The 20,344-nt window shown below is 42.0% G+C and overlaps 7 non-coding genes and 1 pseudogene across 7 annotated transcripts; all 8 read right to left on the reverse strand.

The window, feature by feature from the left end:
• Positions 1-638: 638 nt before the first annotated feature.
• LOC141204282 (U2 spliceosomal RNA) lies at positions 639-828 on the reverse strand. Its single transcript, XR_012275239.1, has one exon. It is a non-coding gene; the product is annotated as a U2 spliceosomal RNA (small nuclear RNA).
• Positions 829-7,212: 6,384 nt separating this feature from the next.
• LOC141204691 (U2 spliceosomal RNA) lies at positions 7,213-7,403 on the reverse strand. The gene has a single exon (XR_012275548.1). It is a non-coding gene; the product is annotated as a U2 spliceosomal RNA (small nuclear RNA).
• A 1,109-nt stretch (positions 7,404-8,512) lies between these two features.
• Positions 8,513-8,703, reverse strand: LOC141204692 (U2 spliceosomal RNA). Its single transcript, XR_012275549.1, has one exon. It is a non-coding gene; the product is annotated as a U2 spliceosomal RNA (small nuclear RNA).
• Positions 8,704-9,812: 1,109 nt separating this feature from the next.
• LOC141204271 (U2 spliceosomal RNA) lies at positions 9,813-10,001 on the reverse strand. The gene has a single exon (XR_012275231.1). It is a non-coding gene; the product is annotated as a U2 spliceosomal RNA (small nuclear RNA).
• Positions 10,002-16,401: 6,400 nt separating this feature from the next.
• Positions 16,402-16,584, reverse strand: LOC141204259 (U2 spliceosomal RNA). The gene has a single exon (XR_012275225.1). It is a non-coding gene; the product is annotated as a U2 spliceosomal RNA (small nuclear RNA).
• Positions 16,585-17,373: 789 nt separating this feature from the next.
• LOC141204434 (U2 spliceosomal RNA) lies at positions 17,374-17,465 on the reverse strand (annotated as a pseudogene).
• Positions 17,466-18,589: 1,124 nt separating this feature from the next.
• Positions 18,590-18,780, reverse strand: LOC141204693 (U2 spliceosomal RNA). Its single transcript, XR_012275550.1, has one exon. It is a non-coding gene; the product is annotated as a U2 spliceosomal RNA (small nuclear RNA).
• A 1,109-nt stretch (positions 18,781-19,889) lies between these two features.
• On the reverse strand, positions 19,890-20,080 carry LOC141204337 (U2 spliceosomal RNA). The gene has a single exon (XR_012275278.1). It is a non-coding gene; the product is annotated as a U2 spliceosomal RNA (small nuclear RNA).
• Between the last annotated feature and the right edge of the window lie 264 nt (positions 20,081-20,344).

The following is a 20,344-nucleotide window of genomic DNA, read 5'->3' on the forward strand; positions in this document are numbered from 1 at the left end:
TGTCGCTGAGAAGCTCACAGAGACCGCCATAAGCAACAGTTTAACAGAATGCCACAGACTAATCAACCAAACTTTTTGGGTTGGGTTCTCTTTTATAGTCTGCAGGCATTAAATGAAAGAAGTCAGTGTTCCAGCAGAAGGAGACAACGTTTCAGAAAAGGCATTGTAGCAAACCAAAAAAGAAATTTTAAGCGCAGCAGAGTAACCAGCGCACATACCTGTTAGCTCAGGTGAGTTTAAAAGGCTGCTGTTGATAACAAGGGCATTTGCTAAATAGATGGTGTGTGTGCAACAATATACTGAAAGGTCAATTATATTGTGCAGCTTATCTCACCACCTGTAGTTATTTAGGTGAAAGCTCCAAAATGCTTGCCTAATATGTCTGTTTATCCAAAAGGAAGTAAAAAGGGAGAGCTAGAAAGATAGCATTGCATCACATTACATGGCAATGCAATGCACAGTTGCTGAAGTTGAACCAAAATGAGCTTGTAATCTGGCTTCTGCAACTTTGAACATGAAAAATCCAATGAGGAGAAGAAAAGCAAAGCCAAAGAGTCCATCCCAAAATCTGACAAACAAGCAAAATGAACAAAAAACATTGAATTCAATTCTTTCTGATTTTAGAAACTGCATTAAAGAAGGGGTGCACCGGTCCTGGAGATACTGCAATACCAGGTCAATGCGTGGAGTGGACAGAGCAAGCTCTTTTTCCATCTCCCTGTTCTAAAAATCCATTTAATATATGGTCCCCAGATAGGGGACGTATCAGATATTAAACTGATAAGAACAGATTTTTTTTTTTAATTTGGCTATCCCCTGCAGAGGGATAAAACCGTTTATTAAAACTTTAACAAATTACAAGCATAATTAGACAAATACCAAACGTTAAAAGACAAATGAAATTTACAAAACAAAAAAATACAAAGATTTTAAATAATTAGGTTCCATTGGTCAACAAGCCATTTTTTGGAAATATGTACATTCTTCTTTTTGTCAATTAAATAATAAGTATACATTTCACATAAACATAAACTTAAAACATCATTCACTGATAAAACATCTTGTTTAAAAATAGCAATGTTGCGCGCTTTCCAGAGAGATGACTTGGCGCAGTTCACTGTCTTCCAAGCCATTGTGTACTGGTCCATTGTGGGGCATTCCATAAGTCCGTATAGCACAGTTTTATATGTAAAGTCCTTGAGGTCTGCCACCCTTTCCAGTAAGGGGAGCAGTCTTCTCCAGAAATCCTTTGCAAAATTACATGTCCATAATAGATGTTCCACCGTTTCCTCTTCTTGGCATCCGGCTCTTGGGCAGATGGCAGACCTCACAAATCCTCTTCTGTATTGGAATGCCCGGCAAGGAAGACAGCGGTGCATGCAACTCCAAGCCAGATCTCTCTGTTCATTAAAAAGATAAAAAACGTTAATCATTTTCCAGATAGACATAGATTTGTCATCATCATATCTGTCAACATTACATATTTCCTCACTTTTACGTATTTCTTTAATTAGCTTCTTACTATTTCTTAATTCCTCTATTTTCTTAGTCCCTAAATTAAAATCGGACACTATTTTCCTTAAAATCTCATAATGCGTCGACAAATTAAAAGCATGGGGCACAGATATATTAACTTCATACCATCCAAACTTTCTCATAAAAAATCCTGTATTAAAACGCATAAAAAAGGACCAATAGTGATTCTTAAAAAGGGCATTAAAACAGTAAACGAACAGATGGATTAAAAGAAACCTATTAAAATCTGGAAAATCTTTACCACCTTTTACTTTTGATTTCATCACGATTTCTCTTTTCAGCTTTTCCATTTTTGAGTTCCAAAAGAAGGTAAAACAGGTTTTGGTTATCTTTTTTAAAACATTAACAGGCGGGGGGAAAACCATGCTAAGATACAATAAAAGAGGTAAAATCACCATCTTTAAAACCAATACTTTACCCTCCATTGTAAGTCTCCTCATGTTCCACATACATATTTTCGTATTTACTTTCTGTGTAATTGTTTCCCAACTATTATAACCATCATTATTTTCAGTGAATGATATACCTAAAATGGAAATGGATTCGGAGACATTAATTGGTACATCACGTAAAATCATCCCCCCAACACTTAAAATGTTACACTTATTAAAATTGATTTTAAAACCAGAAGCTAGACAAAAGGATTGCACTTGATGGAGAGTGGCCGTAAGTGATGGTGCATCTGTACACAAGACCGCCACGTCATCCATGTAGCCTACAACCTTGGCCTCCAAACCACCGCTTCCAGGCAGAGGGACACCGCATATCTGTTTATTTTGGCGTATTGCACATAACATTGGTTCCAGTGCACAGATAAACAGTAGTGGGGACAGAGGGCATCCCTGTTTCACCCCTGACCGTAAAAATACCTCTTGTGTCTTAAAACCATTCACTAAAATCTTACTTGTACAATCCTTGTAAAATGCTTTAAGCGATAGTAAAAACCCTTCTGGTATGCCCATTTTCTCTAAAACTTTAAAAAGATAAAAGTGTGAGACACGGTCAAATGCTTTTTCAAAATCAATAGATAAAATCGCCATTTTCCCCTTTCTGTCTTTCACATCCTCAATACAGTCTTTCACTAAATTCAGATTGTCCCATATACTGCGCCCCGGCACCCCACACACTTGATTAGAATGAATAACTTTGCTGATGACTTCTTTTAGACGATTTGCACAAATTTTAGCCATTATTTTATAGTCACAATTTAAAAGTGTTATTGGTCTCCAGTTTTCTAATTTTGATTTATCGCCTTTTTTGTATAGGAGGGAGACTTCACCTTTCTTCCAGGAATTTAATAAAACCTTATTATTAAAAACCTCAGTAAACAAATAAAACAAATCATCTTTTAAAATATCATAAAAACATACATAAAATTCTATTGGGATGCCATCAGGACCAGGGACCTTTCCAGTTTTAAAACTTTTAATAGTTTTTAACACTTCTTGTTCCGTTAAAACTTGGGATAAAAACTCTTGGGATGCGGGATCTAAAACAGCTGTTAGTCCTTGCAGCGAATCATCCATTAATTTATTATCTATATTTTTTCCATTAAAAAGATTAGAAAAAAAACCCTCAACTTTACCCAGCATATTTTTTATATTATTCTCACCATCTATATGGTCAATTATCACTTTTTCTTTTTTATTTTTCCTAAAAAAATATCTGGAACACTTTTCATTTTCTTCTATATGTTGTACTCTAGAACGAAAAATTATCTCTTTTCCTTTTTGTTCTAGCCATTTTGAAATCTCTTCTTTTAAGTTTGAAATATCAACTTGTACATCTATCCCATTGTCTCTGAGCTTAAATAATGTTTGTAGGCGGGTATTTAAAATTCTATATTCTTCATATTTTTCTTTGGCTCTACATATACTCTTTTTAATAAAAAAGTCTTTTATTTTTACTTTCATTCTATCCCACCATACACTCATAGTCTCATTTGTTTTTTTCCCTTTTCTACATTTCCTATAAAACTCAATAAAATCTGATAAAATCTGCGGGTCGGTTAAAAGGGATACGTTCATTTTCCAGCTTTTCTTACCACATTTTTTGTTGTCATTTACTTTTATGGTAAAGGATAAAAGTTTATGGTCTGAAAATATATTAGTTAAAACTTCACATTTGGCAGGTATTGTTTTATCTGAACCAAAAATAAAATCAATCCTAGAGCTACAATTAGCATTGCTCCAAGTGAAACCGGCGTCCTCTGGGCTGTCACTATGACACTCTTTATATATGTCTATCAATTTAGCATCTTTGACTATATCATGTAGCATACCTGAGGTTTTATCGTAGTTCCTGCTTACAGAGCTGGAGCGCCGGTTTTCACCTTTTAAAACACAATTAAAATCCCCTGCTAAGATAAAAGGTTCAGAGTTATTAATAAATAATGGTAAAAGATCAAGCATTTCGGCTCTTTCATTTTTCTCTGGGGATCCATAAAAATTTAAAAACTGCCATCTAATACCATCAATAAAAGCTTTCACTAATAAAATACGACCTGGTAAAATTTCCTGAATAAAATCAATTAAAACGTTCCCTTTAAAAAGTATGGCTACACCCGCTGATCCTGCAGCATTCGATCCGGACCAGACAGATGGCCCACACTTCCACTCATCTTTATATTTTTGATATGACATTTCATGTGGGATATTACATTCTTGCAGAAAAAATACAGATGCAGTAAAACACGTAAAAAAATTAAAAAGAGCAGTTCTTCTCGTGTTAGATTTTATGCCTCTCACGTTGAGGGAAATACCTTTGAGTTCAGCCATCATTAGAAAATGTAGAAATTTTACTTAGGTAACTAAGAGCAACGGATTTACCTGTCCGATGAACCTGATCAGACCACTGGGCTTGCGCCTCCCTCCTCATCTGATAGTATCGTCACGAGAGTCTCCGTGGAGGAGGAAAGATTACCACATTTATATAAACCCGACGCTACACTGGCATAGCTCGGAGGGCTGGCTGGCAGAACCCGCTGGGTCTCCATTGGCTGGCCATGCAGTTCCTCATCAGGTGGGTCCCCGAGGGGTTCCGACGCCCCTGTTTGACCTGTAGAAGGTCGTCCTAAAGGAGGAGGTTGCGCACAAGGCAGAGCCTCTGACTCTTCAGAGGCAGCAAGATCCCGGTCCCCACCTGTAGCAGCGGAGACCGAAACCCCTGAGGGTCCAGCGTCCACGTCCCCTTCTGGAGAAGTGTCCATCTGTTCACCTCCTGCTGCCTCCTCCGAACCACCCTTTTTCTTTTTCTTAGGTCCCACCTTTATCCACTCAGCGCCCTCAGCACTAGGAGACCCAGACTGGGCATGGGCTTCTGTGTCGGCCTTTTGCCGGTCCCTTTTGACCTTACCAGTAGTGCCCTTCTGCTCCTTCTCAGCCCTCCTTTTGGACTCCCGCAGGTCCTGCAGCCAGGTTTTGGGATTTGGTATTTTACCTGTCATAGACTCTGGAGACACTTCACTATTTGGTACGCCCTTATTGTCTCCAGAGGCTCCAGGTTGTTGTTCCTCCTCCTGAGGGGTGGTCTGATCTTTTGGTCCTTGGTCGGACGTCTTGGACTTCCCCTTTTGCTCATCTTCCCGAAATCTGTGAGGGCAAGAAAAATAAAAGTGACCTGGAGTCTGGCAAAAACTGCATTTCTTTTCCTTAGGGCATTCTTTTGTCTCATGTTCTTCACTAGCACAATTTCTACATGATACATGACAGTTTTCTTTTGAATGACCATAGCGCCCACAATTTCTGCAATATACTGGCATCCCAGAAAAGAAGAAATCCCCATTTGTTTGCCCAATTTTGAAACGGGCAGGGGGGAGCCGTATACCACCTGGTGTATTTGGATCTCTTGTACACTTCACAAGGAATTTCCACTTAGATGTCCATATGTTATATTCGTTTAATATCTTCCCAATACATTTAACACTTTTAAAATAAATTGCTAGAAATGACATTACTTCTGGAGCAGAAACAAAGGGCGAAAATATTTTTACAATAACCAGTCTTACCTCATCCAGGACGTGCTCAACAATTTGTATCCCTTTCAAAACAGGACTATTTTCAACTTTTTTTAACTTTTCTAGTACATCTCTAAAAATACCTTCTCCGGTGAATGTGATGTCATAGTCACCTCTTCTGGGATAATCCTGGATGGAGAGAATTTCATTCCTTTGTACGCCAAGAAGGTTCCTGAGCACGTCCTGGACTACATACCCTAATTTCCTCATATCCGAGCCACCCGCCGTGAAGTGAACTCGGATAGAGTTTTTTAGCCTCGCATAAAGAGGCACGAGGTTAGGGTCAACCTCCATGGAAAAAGGCAACAAGGTTGCAAATTGCAGCCGCTTGCAATCTGCGCTCCCAGTGTTCTTGCAGCGAAAAACACCTGGAAGCTGGGGGATCGCAACTCGTTACCCTGGGACTAAGCCCTCTCCCTAATAGCAGCAAGCAGGTTAAGTCCACCAAAGTGGACTATCCTGCCAGGCCAAGGAGAGGGGTACCCGAGTGCCCTTCAACCACAATCTCCTGCAATAAAGCACTTGATCGTAGCCAAAAGGCCGAGAAGCGATAACCAGAATTGGTTTCGAACTACGGAGCCACCCAAGGATCCTGAAGAGTCCATTTGTGGAGATGAGCTCCTGGACTCCCGTTAAGAAGACATGTTGTCAACCTCTAGATCCCTTACATGCCTGCACTTTTCGGCTTGCTGCTGCTGCAATCCACGCGTTTTAGATCTGCATAACTCCACCTCTTTAAACACAGCACCCTCACCCCCTGCTGTTCCCACCCGCCTCAACACCGTTGGAAGGGAGGAGAACCAATTAAGGCGGGGGGTGGGGTGGAACGAGCAGCTGTCTACCCTTAGCAGGAGGGCTGCTGATTACTTACCTCTCCTGCTGCTGCTGGCTGTCCAGCAGCAGACTGAAGGTGGCTGCTGCTGTGCGCAGGTATATAAAGGCTCAGAGCCTATTATGACACGCGCAGCCAGCGTTCCATTGCCACATTCCATCTACTGCAGGCAGGATACCTGGCTGGCTGAATGTCGCTGAGAAGCTCACAGAGACCGCCATAAGCAACAGTTTAACAGAATGCCACAGACTAATCAACCAAACTTTTTGGGTTGGGTTCTCTTTTATAGTCTGCAGGCATTAATTGAAAGAAGTCAGTGTTCCAGCAGAGGGAGACAACGTTTCAGAAAAGGCATTGTAGCAAACCAAAAAAGAAATTTTAAGCGCAGCAGAGTAACCAGCGCACATACCTGTTAGCTCAGGTGAGTTTAAAAGGCTGCTGTTGATAACAAGGGCATTTGCTAAATGGATGGTGTGTGTGCAACAATATACTGAAAGGTCAATTATATTGTGCAGCTTATCTCACCACCTGTAGTTATTTAGGTGAAAGCTCCATAATGCTTGCCTAATATGTCTGTTTATCCAAAAGGAAGTAAAGAGGGAGAGCTAGAAAGATAGCATTGCGTTACATTACATGGCAATGCAATGCACAGTTGCTGAAGTTGAACCAAAATGAGCTTGTCATCTGGCTTCTGCAACTTTGAACATGAAAAATCCAATGAGGAGAAGAAAAGCAAAGCCAAAGAGTCCATCCCAAAATCCGACAAACAAGCAAAATGAACAAAAAACATTGAATTCAATACTTTCTGATTTTAGAAACTGCATTAAAGAAGGGGTGCACCGGTCCTGGAGATACTGCAATACCAGGTCAATGCGTGGAGTGGACAGAGCAAGCTCTTTTTCCATCTCCCTGTTCTAAAAATCCATTTAATATATGGTCCCCAGATAGGGGACGTATCAGATATTAAACTGATAAGAACAGATACTACACTTGATCTTAGCCAAAAGGCCGAGAAGCGATAACCAGAATTGGTTTCAAACTACGGAGCCACCCAAGGATCCTGAAGAGTCCATTTGTGGAGATGAGCTCCTGGACTCCCGTTAAGAAGACATGTTGTCAACCTCTAGATCCCTTACATGCCTGCACTTTTCGGCTTGCTGCTGCTGCAATCCACGCGTTTTAGATCTGCATAACTCCACCTCTTTAAACACAGCACCCTCACCCCCTGCTGTTCCCACCCGCCTCAACACCGTTGGAAGGGAGGAGAACCAATTAAGGCGGGGGGTGGGGTGGAACGAGCAGCTGTCTACCCTTAGCAGGAGTACTGCTGATTACTTACCTCTCCTGCTGCTGCTGGCTGTCCAGCAGCAGACTGAAGGTGGCTGCTGCTGTGCGCAGGTATATAAAGGCTCAGAGCCTATTATGACACGCGCAGCCAGCGTTCCATTGCCACATTCCATCTACTGCAGGCAGGATACCTGGCTGGCTGAATGTCGCTGAGAAGCTCACAGAGACCGCCATAAGCAACAGTTTAACAGAATGCCACAGACTAATCAACCAAACTTTTTGGGTTGGGTTCTCTTTTATAGTCTGCAGGCATTAATTGAAAGAAGTCAGTGTTCCAGCAGAGGGAGACAACGTTTCAGAAAAGGCATTGTAGCAAACCAAAAAAGAAATTTTAAGCGCAGCAGAGTAACCAGCGCACATACCTGTTAGCTCAGGTGAGTTTAAAAGGCTGCTGTTGATAACAAGGGCATTTGCTAAATGGATGGTGTGTGTGCAACAATATACTGAAAGGTCAATTATATTGTGCAGCTTATCTCACCACCTGTAGTTATTTAGGTGAAAGCTCCATAATGCTTGCCTAATATGTCTGTTTATCCAAAAGGAAGTAAAGAGGGAGAGCTAGAAAGATAGCATTGCGTTACATTACATGGCAATGCAATGCACAGTTGCTGAAGTTGAACCAAAATGAGCTTGTCATCTGGCTTCTGCAACTTTGAACATGAAAAATCCAATGAGGAGAAGAAAAGCAAAGCCAAAGAGTCCATCCCAAAATCCGACAAACAAGCAAAATGAACAAAAAACATTGAATTCAATACTTTCTGATTTTAGAAACTGCATTAAAGAAGGGGTGCACCGGTCCTGGAGATACTGCAATACCAGGTCAATGCGTGGAGTGGACAGAGCAAGCTCTTTTTCCATCTCCCTGTTCTAAAAATCCATTTAATATATGGTCCCCAGATAGGGGACGTATCAGATATTAAACTGATAAGAACAGATACTACACTTGATCTTAGCCAAAAGGCCGAGAAGCGATAACCAGAATTGGTTTCGAACTACGGAGCCACCCAAGGATCCTGAAGAGTCCATTTGTGGAGATGAGCTCCTGGACTCCCGTTAAGAAGACATGTTGTCAACCTCTAGATCCCTTACATGCCTGCACTTTTCGGCTTGCTGCTGCTGCAATCCACGCGTTTTAGATCTGCATAACTCCACCTCTTTAAACACAGCACCCTCACCCCCTGCTGTTCCCACCCGCCTCAACACCGTTGGAAGGGAGGAGAACCAATTAAGGCGGGGGGTGGGGTGGAACGAGCAGCTGTCTACCCTTAGCAGGAGGGCTGCTGATTACTTACCTCTCCTGCTGCTGCTGGCTGTCCAGCAGCAGACTGAAGGTGGCTGCTGCTGTGCGCAGGTATATAAAGGCTCAGAGCCTATTATGACACGCGCAGCCAGCGTTCCATTGCCACATTCCATCTACTGCAGGCAGGATACCTGGCTGGCTGAATGTCGCTGAGAAGCTCACAGAGACCGCCATAAGCAACAGTTTAACAGAATGCCACAGACTAATCAACCAAACTTTTTGGGTTGGGTTCTCTTTTATAGTCTGCAGGCATTAATTGAAAGAAGTCAGTGTTCCAGCAGAGGGAGACAACGTTTCAGAAAAGGCATTGTAGCAAACCAAAAAAGAAATTTTAAGCGCAGCAGAGTAACCAGCGCACATACCTGTTAGCTCAGGTGAGTTTAAAAGGCTGCTGTTGATAACAAGGGCATTTGCTAAATAGATGGTGTGTGTGCAACAATATACTGAAAGGTCAATTATATTGTGCAGCTTATCTCACCACCTGTAGTTATTTAGGTGAAAGCTCCAAAATGCTTGCCTAATATGTCTGTTTATCCAAAAGGAAGTAAAGAGGGAGAGCTAGAAAGATAGCATTGCGTTACATTACATGGCAATGCAATGCACAGTTGCTGAAGTTGAACCAAAATGAGCTTGTCATCTGGCTTCTGCAACTTTGAACATGAAAAATCCAATGAGGAGAAGAAAAGCAAAGCCAAAGAGTCCATCCCAAAATCCGAGAAACAAGCAAAATGAACAAAAAACATTGAATTCAATACTTTCTGATTTTAGAAACTGCATTAAAGAAGGGGTGCACCGGTCCTGGAGATACTGCAATACCAGGTCAATGCGTGGAGTGGACAGAGCAAGCTCTTTTTCCATCTCCCTGTTCTAAAAATCCATTTAATATATGGTCCCCAGATAGGGGACGTATCAGATATTAAACTGATAAGAACAGATTTTTTTTTTAATTTGGCTATCCCCTGCAGAGGGATAAAACCGTTTATTAAAACTTTTTACAAATTACAAGCATAATTTAACAAATACCAAACGTTAAAAGACAAATGAAATTTACAAAACAAAAAAATACAAAGATTTTAAATAATTAGGTTCCATTGGTCAACAAGCCATTTTTTGGAAATATGTACATTCTTCTTTTTGTCAATTAAATAATAAGTATACATTTCACATAAACATAAACTTAAAACATCATTCACTGATAAAACATCTTGTTTAAAAATAGCAATGTTGCGCGCTTTCCAGAGAGATGACTTGGCGCAGTTCACTGTCTTCCAAGCCATTGTGTACTGGTCCATTGTGGGGCATTCCATAAGTCCGTATAGCACAGTTTTATATGTAAAGTCCTTGAGGTCTGCCACCCTTTCCAGTAGGGGGAGCAGTCTTCTCCAGAAATCCTTTGCAAAATTACATGTCCATAATAGATGTTCCACCGTTTCCTCGTCTTGGCATCCGGCTCTTGGGCAGATGGCAGACCTCACAAATCCTCTTCTGTATTGGAATGCCCGGCAAGGAAGACAGCGGTGCATGCAACTCCAAGCCAGATCTCTCTGTTCATTAAAAAGATAAAAAACGTTAATCATTTTCCAGATAGACATAGATTTGTCATCATCATATCTGTCAACATTACATATTTCCTCACTTTTACGTATTTCTTTAATTAGTTTCTTACTATTTCTTAATTCCTCTATTTTCTTAGTCCCTAAATTAAAATCGGACACTATTTTCCTTAAAATCTCATAATGCGTCGACAAATTAAAAGCATGGGGCACAGATATATTAACTTCATACCATCCAAACTTTCTCATAAAAAATCCTGTATTAAAACGCATAAAAAAGGACCAATAGTGATTCTTAAAAAGGGCATTAAAACAGTAAACGAACAGATGGATTAAAAGAAACCTATTAAAATCTGGAAAATCTTTACCACCTTTTACTTTTGATTTCATCACGATTTCTCTTTTCAGCTTTTCCATTTTTGAGTTCCAAAAGAAGGTAAAACAGGTTTTGGTTATCTTTTTTAAAACATTAACAGGCGGGGGGAAAACCATGCTAAGATACAATAAAAGAGGTAAAATCACCATCTTTAAAACCAATACTTTACCCTCCATTGTAAGTCTCCTCATGTTCCACATACATATTTTCGTATTTACTTTCTGTGTAACTGTTTCCCAACTATTATAACCATCATTATTTTCAGTGAATGATATACCTAAAATGGAAATGGATTCGGAGACATTAATTGGTACATCACGTAAAATCATCTCCCCAACACTTAAAATGTTACACTTATTAAAATTGATTTTAAAACCAGAAGCTAGGCAAAAGGATTGCACTTGATGGAGAGTGGCCGTAAGTGATGGTGCATCTGTACACAAGACCGCCACGTCATCCATGTAGCCTACAACCTTGGCCTCCAAACCACCGCTTCCAGGCAGAGGGACACCGCATATCTGTTTATTTTGGCGTATTGCACATAACATTGGTTCCAGTGCACAGATAAACAGTAGGGGGGACAGAGGGCATCCCTGTTTCACCCCTGACCGTAAAAATACCTCTTGTGTCTTAAAACCATTCACTAAAATCTTACTTGTACAATCCTTGTAAAATGCTTTAAGCGATAGTAAAAACCCTTCTGGTATGCCCATTTTCTCTAAAACTTTAAAAAGATAAAAGTGTGAGACACGGTCAAATGCTTTTTCAAAATCAATAGATAAAATCGCCATTTTCCCCTTTCTGTCTTTCACATCCTCAATACAGTCTTTCACTAAATTCAGATTGTCCCATATACTGCGCCCCGGCACCCCACACACTTGATTAGAATGAATAACTTTGCTGATGACTTCTTTTAGACGATTTGCACAAATTTTAGCCATTATTTTATAGTCACAATTTAAAAGTGTTATTGGTCTCCAGTTTTCTAATTTTGATTTATCGCCTTTTTTGTATAGGAGGGAGACTTCACCTTTCTTCCAGGAATTTAATAAAACCTTATTATTAAAAACCTCAGTAAACAAATAAAACAAATCATCTTTTAAAATATCATAAAAACATACATAAAATTCTGTTGGGATGCCATCAGGACCAGGGACCTTTCCAGTTTTAAAACTTTTAATAGTTTTTAACACTTCTTGTTCCGTTAAAACTTGGGATAAAAACTCTTGGGATGCGGGATCTAAAACAGCTGTTAGTCCTTGCAGCGAATCATCCATTAATTTATTATCTATATTTTTTCCATTAAAAAGATTAGAAAAAAAAACCTCAACTTTACCCAGCATATTTTTTATATTATTCTCACCATCTATATGGTCAATTATCACTTTTTCTTTTTTATTTTTCCTAAAAAAATATCTGGAACACTTTTCATTTTCTTCTATATGTTGTACTCTAGAACGAAAAATTATCTCTTTTCCTTTTTGTTCTAGCCATTTTGAAATCTCTTCTTTTAAGTTTGAAATATCAACTTGTACATCTATCCCATTGTCTCTGAGCTTAAATAATGTTTGTAGGCGGGTATTTAAAATTCTATATTCTTCATATTTTTCTTTGGCTCTACATATACTCTTTTTAATAAAAAAGTCTTTTATTTTTACTTTCATTCTATCCCACCATACACTCATAGTCTCATTTGTTTTTTTCCCTTTTCTACATTTCCTATAAAACTCAATAAAATCTGATAAAATCTGCGGGTCGGTTAAAAGGGATACGTTCATTTTCCAGCTTTTCTTACCACATTTTTTGTTGTCATTTACTTTTATGGTAAAGGATAAAAGTTTATGGTCTGAAAATATATTAGTTAAAACTTCACATTTGGCAGGTATTGTTTTATCTGAACCAAAAATAAAATCAATCCTAGAGCTACAATTAGCATTGCTCCAAGTGAAACCGGCGTCCTCTGGGCTGTCACTATGACACTCTTTATATATGTCTATCAATTTAGCATCTTTGACTATATCATGTAGCATACCTGAGGTTTTATCGTAGTTCCTGCTTACAGAGCTGGAGCGCCGGTTTTCACCTTTTAAAACACAATTAAAATCCCCTGCTAAGATAAAAGGTTCAGAGTTATTAATAAATAATGGTAAAAGATCAAGCATTTCGGCTCTTTCATTTTTCTCTGGGGATCCATAAAAATTTAAAAACTGCCATCTAATACCATCAATAAAAGCTTTCACTAATAAAATACGACCTGGTAAAATTTCCTGAATAAAATCAATTAAAACGTTCCCTTTAAAAAGTATGGCTACACCCGCTGATCCTGCAGCATTCGATCCGGACCAGACAGATGGCCCACACTTCCACTCATCTTTATATTTTTGATATGACATTTCATGTGGGATATTACATTCTTGCAGAAAAAATACAGATGCAGTAAAACACGTAAAAAAATTAAAAAGAGCAGTTCTTCTCGTGTTAGATTTTATGCCTCTCACGTTGAGGGAAATACCTTTGAGTTCAGCCATCATTAGAAAATGTAGAAATTTTACTTAGGTAACTAAGAGCAACGGATTTACCTGTCCGATGAACCTGATCAGACCACTGGGCTTGCGCCTCCCTCCTCATCTGATAGTATCGTCACGAGAGTCTCCGTGGAGGAGGAAAGATTACCACATTTATATAAACCCGACGCTACACTGGCATAGCTCGGAGGGCTGGATGGCAGAACCCGCTGGGTCTCCATTGGCTGGCCATGCAGTTCCTCATCAGGTGGGTCCCCGAGGGGTTCCGCCGCCCCTGTTTGACCTGTAGAAGGTCGTCCTAAAGGAGGAGGTTGCGCACAAGGCAGAGCCTCTGACTCTTCAGAGGCAGCAAGATCCCGGTCCCCACCTGTAGCAGCGGAGACCGAAACCCCTGAGGGTCCAGCGTCCACGTCCCCTTCTGGAGAAGTGTCCATCTGTTCACCTCCTGCTGCCTCCTCCAAACCACCCTTTTTCTTTTTCTTAGGACCCACCTTTATCCACTCAGCGCCCTCAGCACTAGGAGACCCAGACTGGGCATGGGCTTCTGTGTCAGCCTTTTGCCGGTCCCTTTTGACCTTACCAGTAGTGCCCTTCTGCTCCTTCTCAGCCCTCCTTTTGGACTCCCGCAGGTCCTGCAGCCAGGTTTTGGGATTTGGTATTTTACCTGTCATAGACTCTGGAGACACTTCACTATTTGGTACGCCCTTATTGTCTCCAGAGGCTCCAGGTTGTTGTTCCTCCTCCTGAGGGGTGGTCTGATCTTTTGGTCCTTGGTCGGACGTCTTGGACTTCCCCTTTTGCTCATCTTCCCGAAATCTGTGAGGGCAAGAAAAATAAAAGTGACCTGGAGTCTGGCAAAAACTGCATTTCTTTTCCTTAGGGCATTCTTTTGTCTCATGTTCTTCACTAGCACAATTTCTACATGATACATGACAGTTTTCTTTTGAATGACCATAGCGCCCACAATTTCTGCAATATACTGGCATCCCAGAAAAGAAGAAATCCCCATTTGTTTGCCCAATTTTGAAACGGGCAGGGGGGAGCCGTATACCACCTGGTGTATTTGGATCTCTTGTACACTTCACAAGGAATTTCCACTTAGATGTCCATATGTTATATTCGTTTAATATCTTCCCAATACATTTAACACTTTTAAAATAAATTGCTAGAAATGACATTACTTCTGGAGCAGAAACAAAGGGCGAAAATATTTTTACAATAACCAGTCTTACCTCATCCAGGACGTGCTCAACAATTTGTAGCCCTTTCAAAACAGGACTATTTTCAACTTTTTTTAACTTTTCTAGTACATCTCTAAAAATACCTTCTCCGGTGAATGTGATGTCATAGTCACCTCTTCTGGGATAATCCTGGATGGAGAGAATTTCATTCCTTTGTACGCCAAGAAGGTTCCTGAGCACGTCCTGGACTACATACCCTAATTTCCTCATATCCGAGCCACCCGCCGTGAAGTGAACTCGGATAGAGTTTTTTAGCCTCGCATAAAGAGGCACGAGGTTAGGGTCAACCTCCATGGAAAAAGGCAACAAGGTTGCAAATTGCAGCCGCTTGCAATCTGCGCTCCCAGTGTTCTTGCAGCGAAAAACACCTGGAAGCTGGGGGATCGCAACTCGTTACCCTGGGACTAAGCCCTCTCCCTAATAGCAGCAAGCAGGTTAAGTCCACCAAAGTGGACGATCCTGCCAGGCCAAGGAGAGGGGTACCCGAGTGCCCTTCAACCACAATCTCCTGCAATAAAGCACTTGATCGTAGCCAAAAGGCCGAGAAGCGATAACCAGAATTGGTTTCGAACTACGGAGCCACCCAAGGATCCTGAAGAGTCCATTTGTGGAGATGAGCTCCTGGACTCCCGTTAAGAAGACATGTTGTCAACCTCTAGATCCCTTACATGCCTGCACTTTTCGGCTTGCTGCTGCTGCAATCCACGCGTTTTAGATCTGCATAACTCCACCTCTTTAAACACAGCACCTTCACCCCCTGCTGTTCCCACCCGCCTCAACACCGTTGGAAGGGAGGAGAACCAATTAAGGCGGGGGGTGGGGTGGAACGAGCAGCTGTCTACCCTTAGCAGGAGGGCTGCTGATTACATACCTCTCCTGCTGCTGCTGCTGCTGCTGCTGCTGGCTGTCCAGCAGCAGACTGAAGGTGGCTGCTGCTGTGCACAGGTATATAAAGGCTCAGAGCCTATTATGACACGCGCAGCCAGCGTTCCATTGCCACATTCCATCTACTGCAGGCAGGATACCTGGCTGGCTGAATGTCGCTGAGAAGCTCACAGAGACCGCCATAAGCAACAGTTTAACAGAATGCCACAGACTAATCAACCAAACTTTTTGGGTTGGGTTCTCTTTTATAGTCTGCAGGCATTAAATGAAAGAAGTCAGTGTTCCAGCAGAGGGAGACAACGTTTCAGAAAAGGCATTGTAGCAAACCAAAAAAGAAATTTTAAGCGCAGCAGAGTAACCAGCGCACATACCTGTTAGCTCAGGTGAGTTTAAAAGGCTGCTGTTGATAACAAGGGCATTTGCTAAATAGATGGTGTGTGTGCAACAATATACTGAAAGGTCAATTATATTGTGCAGCTTATCTCACCACCTGTAGTTATTTAGGTGAAAGCTCCAAAATGCTTGCCTAATATGTCTGTTTATCCAAAAGGAAGTAAAAAGGGAGAGCTAGAAAGATAGCATTTCATTACATTACATGGCAATGCAATGCACAGTTGCTGAAGTTGAACCAAAATGAGCTTGTAATCTGGCTTCTGCAACTTTGAACATGAAAAATCCAATGAGGAGAAGAAAAGCAAAGCCAAAGAGTCCATCCCAAAATCCAACAAACAAGCAAAATGAACAAAAAACATTGAATTCAATACTTTCTGATTTTAGAAACTGCATTAAAGAAGGGGTGCACCGGTCCTGGAGATACTGCAATACCAGGTCAATGCGTGGAGTGGACAGAGCAAGCTCTTTTTCCATCTCCCTGTTCTAAAAATCCATTTAATATATGGTCCCCAGATAGGGGACGTATCAGATATTAAACTGATAAGAACAGATTTTTTTTTTTATCGAAAGCCCGAATTCGTGTACAAAACCCGAGTGCGCTTAAAAAAGTGACAAGTGCCACAAAAAAAGTGCACTAGGATGCTGGTCTTCTTGAAACCCTCTCCAAAAGGAGAAGGGTCCCCCAAACCATTCCCCGTCCCTCCGAGCCAAAAGGCCACAGCGAGGAACAGGGACAAAAAGCCACCTCCAGCCGAAGCCAGAGGCGACCCAATCTTACCCCCAGCACCTGCCCGAGTTCTCACCCGAGCAAGGCACTGGGAGCCAAAGACTGTGCTCCCCTCCCGGAAGAGGGGAGCCAACAACGCTCTCCTCCCGAAAGAGGAGAGCCAGGGGGGTTCAGGGGGGAGCGGAACCTGATGGCCACACACTCCCCCCCTAGACCTGCCAAGAGAGGAACCCGTAAGGGAACCGCATCCCGACAAAATCCTAGTAGGACGTGACACACGTGAATAAGTGGACACACAGTGACAAAGAAATTAAATAAATAGTGAAGGTTTCACAGTATAATACTGCCCGGACCTTCGACCGGGAATTGAAAAATTCCCCATCCTAAGGCCAGAAGGCCCGGAATAAGGGTGTGTGCGAAGAAAGAAAATTTGAAGTGCTTGTGCAAATGTGCCATAAACTCAAGTGGGGTTCCCAATCCCAGTGAGTTAAGGCACCCCAGGGTCACCACTCCTGGGGCACTTCACACTTCGGGCTTTCGATCTTCCCCGGCCCAATGGCGTCGATCCTGGGGGGCCATGCTTTCCACCAGATGACTATATTAGCCACCTGGCGTACTAACAAGCGCCTAAACCCCAGTGTGCATAATGTATCAATCTACTAGGGCGGCCAACATCCAAAACCGCCTTTTCAAAAGATACTACACTTGATCTTAGCCAAAAGGCCGAGAAGCGATAACCAGAATTGGTTTCAAACTACGGAGCCACCCAAGGATCCTGAAAAGTCCATTTGTGGAGATGAGCTCCTGGACTCCCGTTAAGAAGACATGTTGTCAACCTCTAGATCCCTTACATGCCTGCACTTTTCGGCTTGCTGCTGCTGCAATCCACGCGTTTTAGATCTGCATAACTCCACCTCTTTAAACACAGCACCTTCACCCCCTGCTGTTCCCACCCGCCTCAACACCGTTGGAAGGGAGGAGAACCAATTAAGGCGGGGGGTGGGGTGGAACGAGCAGCTGTCTACCCTTAGCAGGAGGGCTGCTGATTACATACCTCTCCTGCTGCTGCTGCTGCTGCTGCTGCTGGCTGTCCAGCAGCAGACTGAAGGTGGCTGCTGCTGTGCACAGGTATATAAAGGCTCAGAGCCTATTATGACACGCGCAGCCAGCGTTCCATTGCCACATTCAATCTACTGCAGGCAGGATACCTGGCTGGCTGAATGTCGCTGAGAAGCTCACAGAGACCGCCATAAGCAACAGTTTAACAGAATGCCACAGACTAATCAACCAAACTTTTTGGGTTGGGTTCTCTTTTATAGTCTGCAGGCATTAAATGAAAGAAGTCAGTGTTCCAGCAGAGGGAGACAACGTTTCAGAAAAGGCATTGTAGCAAACCAAAAAAGAAATTTTAAGCGCAGCAGAGTAACCAGCGCACATACCTGTTAGCTCAGGTGAGTTTAAAAGGCTGCTGTTGATAACAAGGGCATTTGCTAAATAGATGGTGTGTGTGCAACAATATACTGAAAGGTCAATTATATTGTGCAGCTTATCTTACCACCTGTAGTTATTTAGGTGAAAGCTCCAAAATGCTTGCCTAATATGTCTGTTTATCCAAAAGGAAGTAAAAAGGGAGAGCTAGAAAGATAGCATTTCATTACATTACATGGCAATGCAATGCACAGTTGCTGAAGTTGAACCAAAATGAGCTTGTAATCTGGCTTCTGCAACTTTGAACATGAAAAATCCAATGAGGAGAAGAAAAGCAAAGCCAAAGAGTCCATCCCAAAATCCGACAAACAAGCAAAATGAACAAAAAACATTGAATTCAATTCTTTCTGATTTTAGAAACTGCATTAAAGAAGGGGTGCACCGGTCCTGGAGATACTGCAATACCAGGTCAATGCGTGGAGTGGACAGAGCAAGCTCTTTTTCCATCTCCCTGTTCTAAAAATCCATTTAATATATGGTCCCCAGATAGGGGACGTATCAGATATTAAACTGATAAGAACAGATACTACACTTGATCTTAGCCAAAAGGCCGAGAAGCGATAACCAGAATTGGTTTCAAACTACGGAGCCACCCAAGGATCCTGAAAAGTCCATTTGTGGAGATGAGCTCCTGGACTCCCGTTAAGAAGACATGTTGTCAACCTCTAGATCCCTTACATGCCTGCACTTTTCGGCTTGCTGCTGCTGCAATCCACGCGTTTTAGATCTGCATAACTCCACCTCTTTAAACACAGCACCTTCACCCCCTGCTGTTCCCACCCGCCTCAACACCGTTGGAAGGGAGGAGAACCAATTAAGGCGGGGGGTGGGGTGGAACGAGCAGCTGTCTACCCTTAGCAGGAGGGCTGCTGATTACTTACCTCTCCTGCTGCTGCTGGCTGTCCAGCAGCAGACTGAAGGTGGCTGCTGCTGTGCGCAGGTATATAAAGGCTCAGAGCCTATTATGACACGCGCAGCCAGCGTTCCATTGCCACATTCCATCTACTGCAGGCAGGATACCTGGCTGGCTGAATGTCGCTGAGAAGCTCACAGAGACCGCCATAAGCAACAGTTTAACAGAATGCCACAGACTAATCAACCAAACTTTTTGGGTTGGGTTCTCTTTTATAGTCTGCAGGCATTAATTGAAAGAAGTCAGTGTTCCAGCAGAGGGAGACAACGTTTCAGAAAAGGCATTGTAGCAAACCAAAAAAGAAATTTTAAGCGCAGCAGAGTAACCAGCGCACATACCTGTTAGCTCAGGTGAGTTTAAAAGGCTGCTGTTGATAACAAGGGCATTTGCCAAATAGATGGTGTGTGTGCAACAATATACTGAAAGGTCAATTATATTGTGCAGCTTATCTCACCACCTGTAGTTATTTAGGTGAAAGCTCCAAAATGCTTGCCTAATATGTCTGTTTATCCAAAAGGAAGTAAAGAGGGAGAGCTAGAAAGATAGCATTGCGTTACATTACATGGCAATGCAATGCACAGTTGCTGAAGTTGAACCAAAATGAGCTTGTCATCTGGCTTCTGCAACTTTGAACATGAAAAATCCAATGAGGAGAAGAAAAGCAAAGCCAAAGAGTCCATCCCAAAATCCGACAAACAAGCAAAATGAACAAAAAACATTGAATTCAATACTTTCTGATATTAGAAACTGCATTAAAGAAGGGGTGCACCGGTCCTGGAGATACTGCAATACCAGGTCAATGCGTGGAGTGGACAGAGCAAGCTCTTTTTCCATCTCCCTGTTCTAAAAATCTATTTAATATATGGTCCCCAGATAGGGGACGTATCAGATATTAAACTGATAAGAACAGATACTACACTTGATCTTAGCCAAAAGGCCGAGAAGCGATAACCAGAATTGGTTTCGAACTACGGAGCCACCCAAGGATCCTGAAGAGTCCATTTGTGGAGATGAGCTCCTGGACTCCCGTTAAGAAGACATGTTGTCAACCTCTAGATCCCTTACATGCCTGCACTTTTCGGCTTGCTGCTGCTGCAATCCACGCGTTTTAGATCTGCATAACTCCACCTCTTTAAACACAGCACCCTCACCCCCTGCTGTTCCCACCCGCCTCAACACCGTTGGAAGGGAGGAGAACCAATTAAGGCGGGGG

This window comes from Phyllobates terribilis, unplaced genomic scaffold, assembly GCF_046119375.1.
Source record: "Phyllobates terribilis strain yellow unplaced genomic scaffold, ASM4611937v1 Scaffold_134__1_contigs__length_4944459, whole genome shotgun sequence".
NCBI lineage: Eukaryota > Metazoa > Chordata > Amphibia > Anura > Dendrobatidae > Phyllobates > Phyllobates terribilis.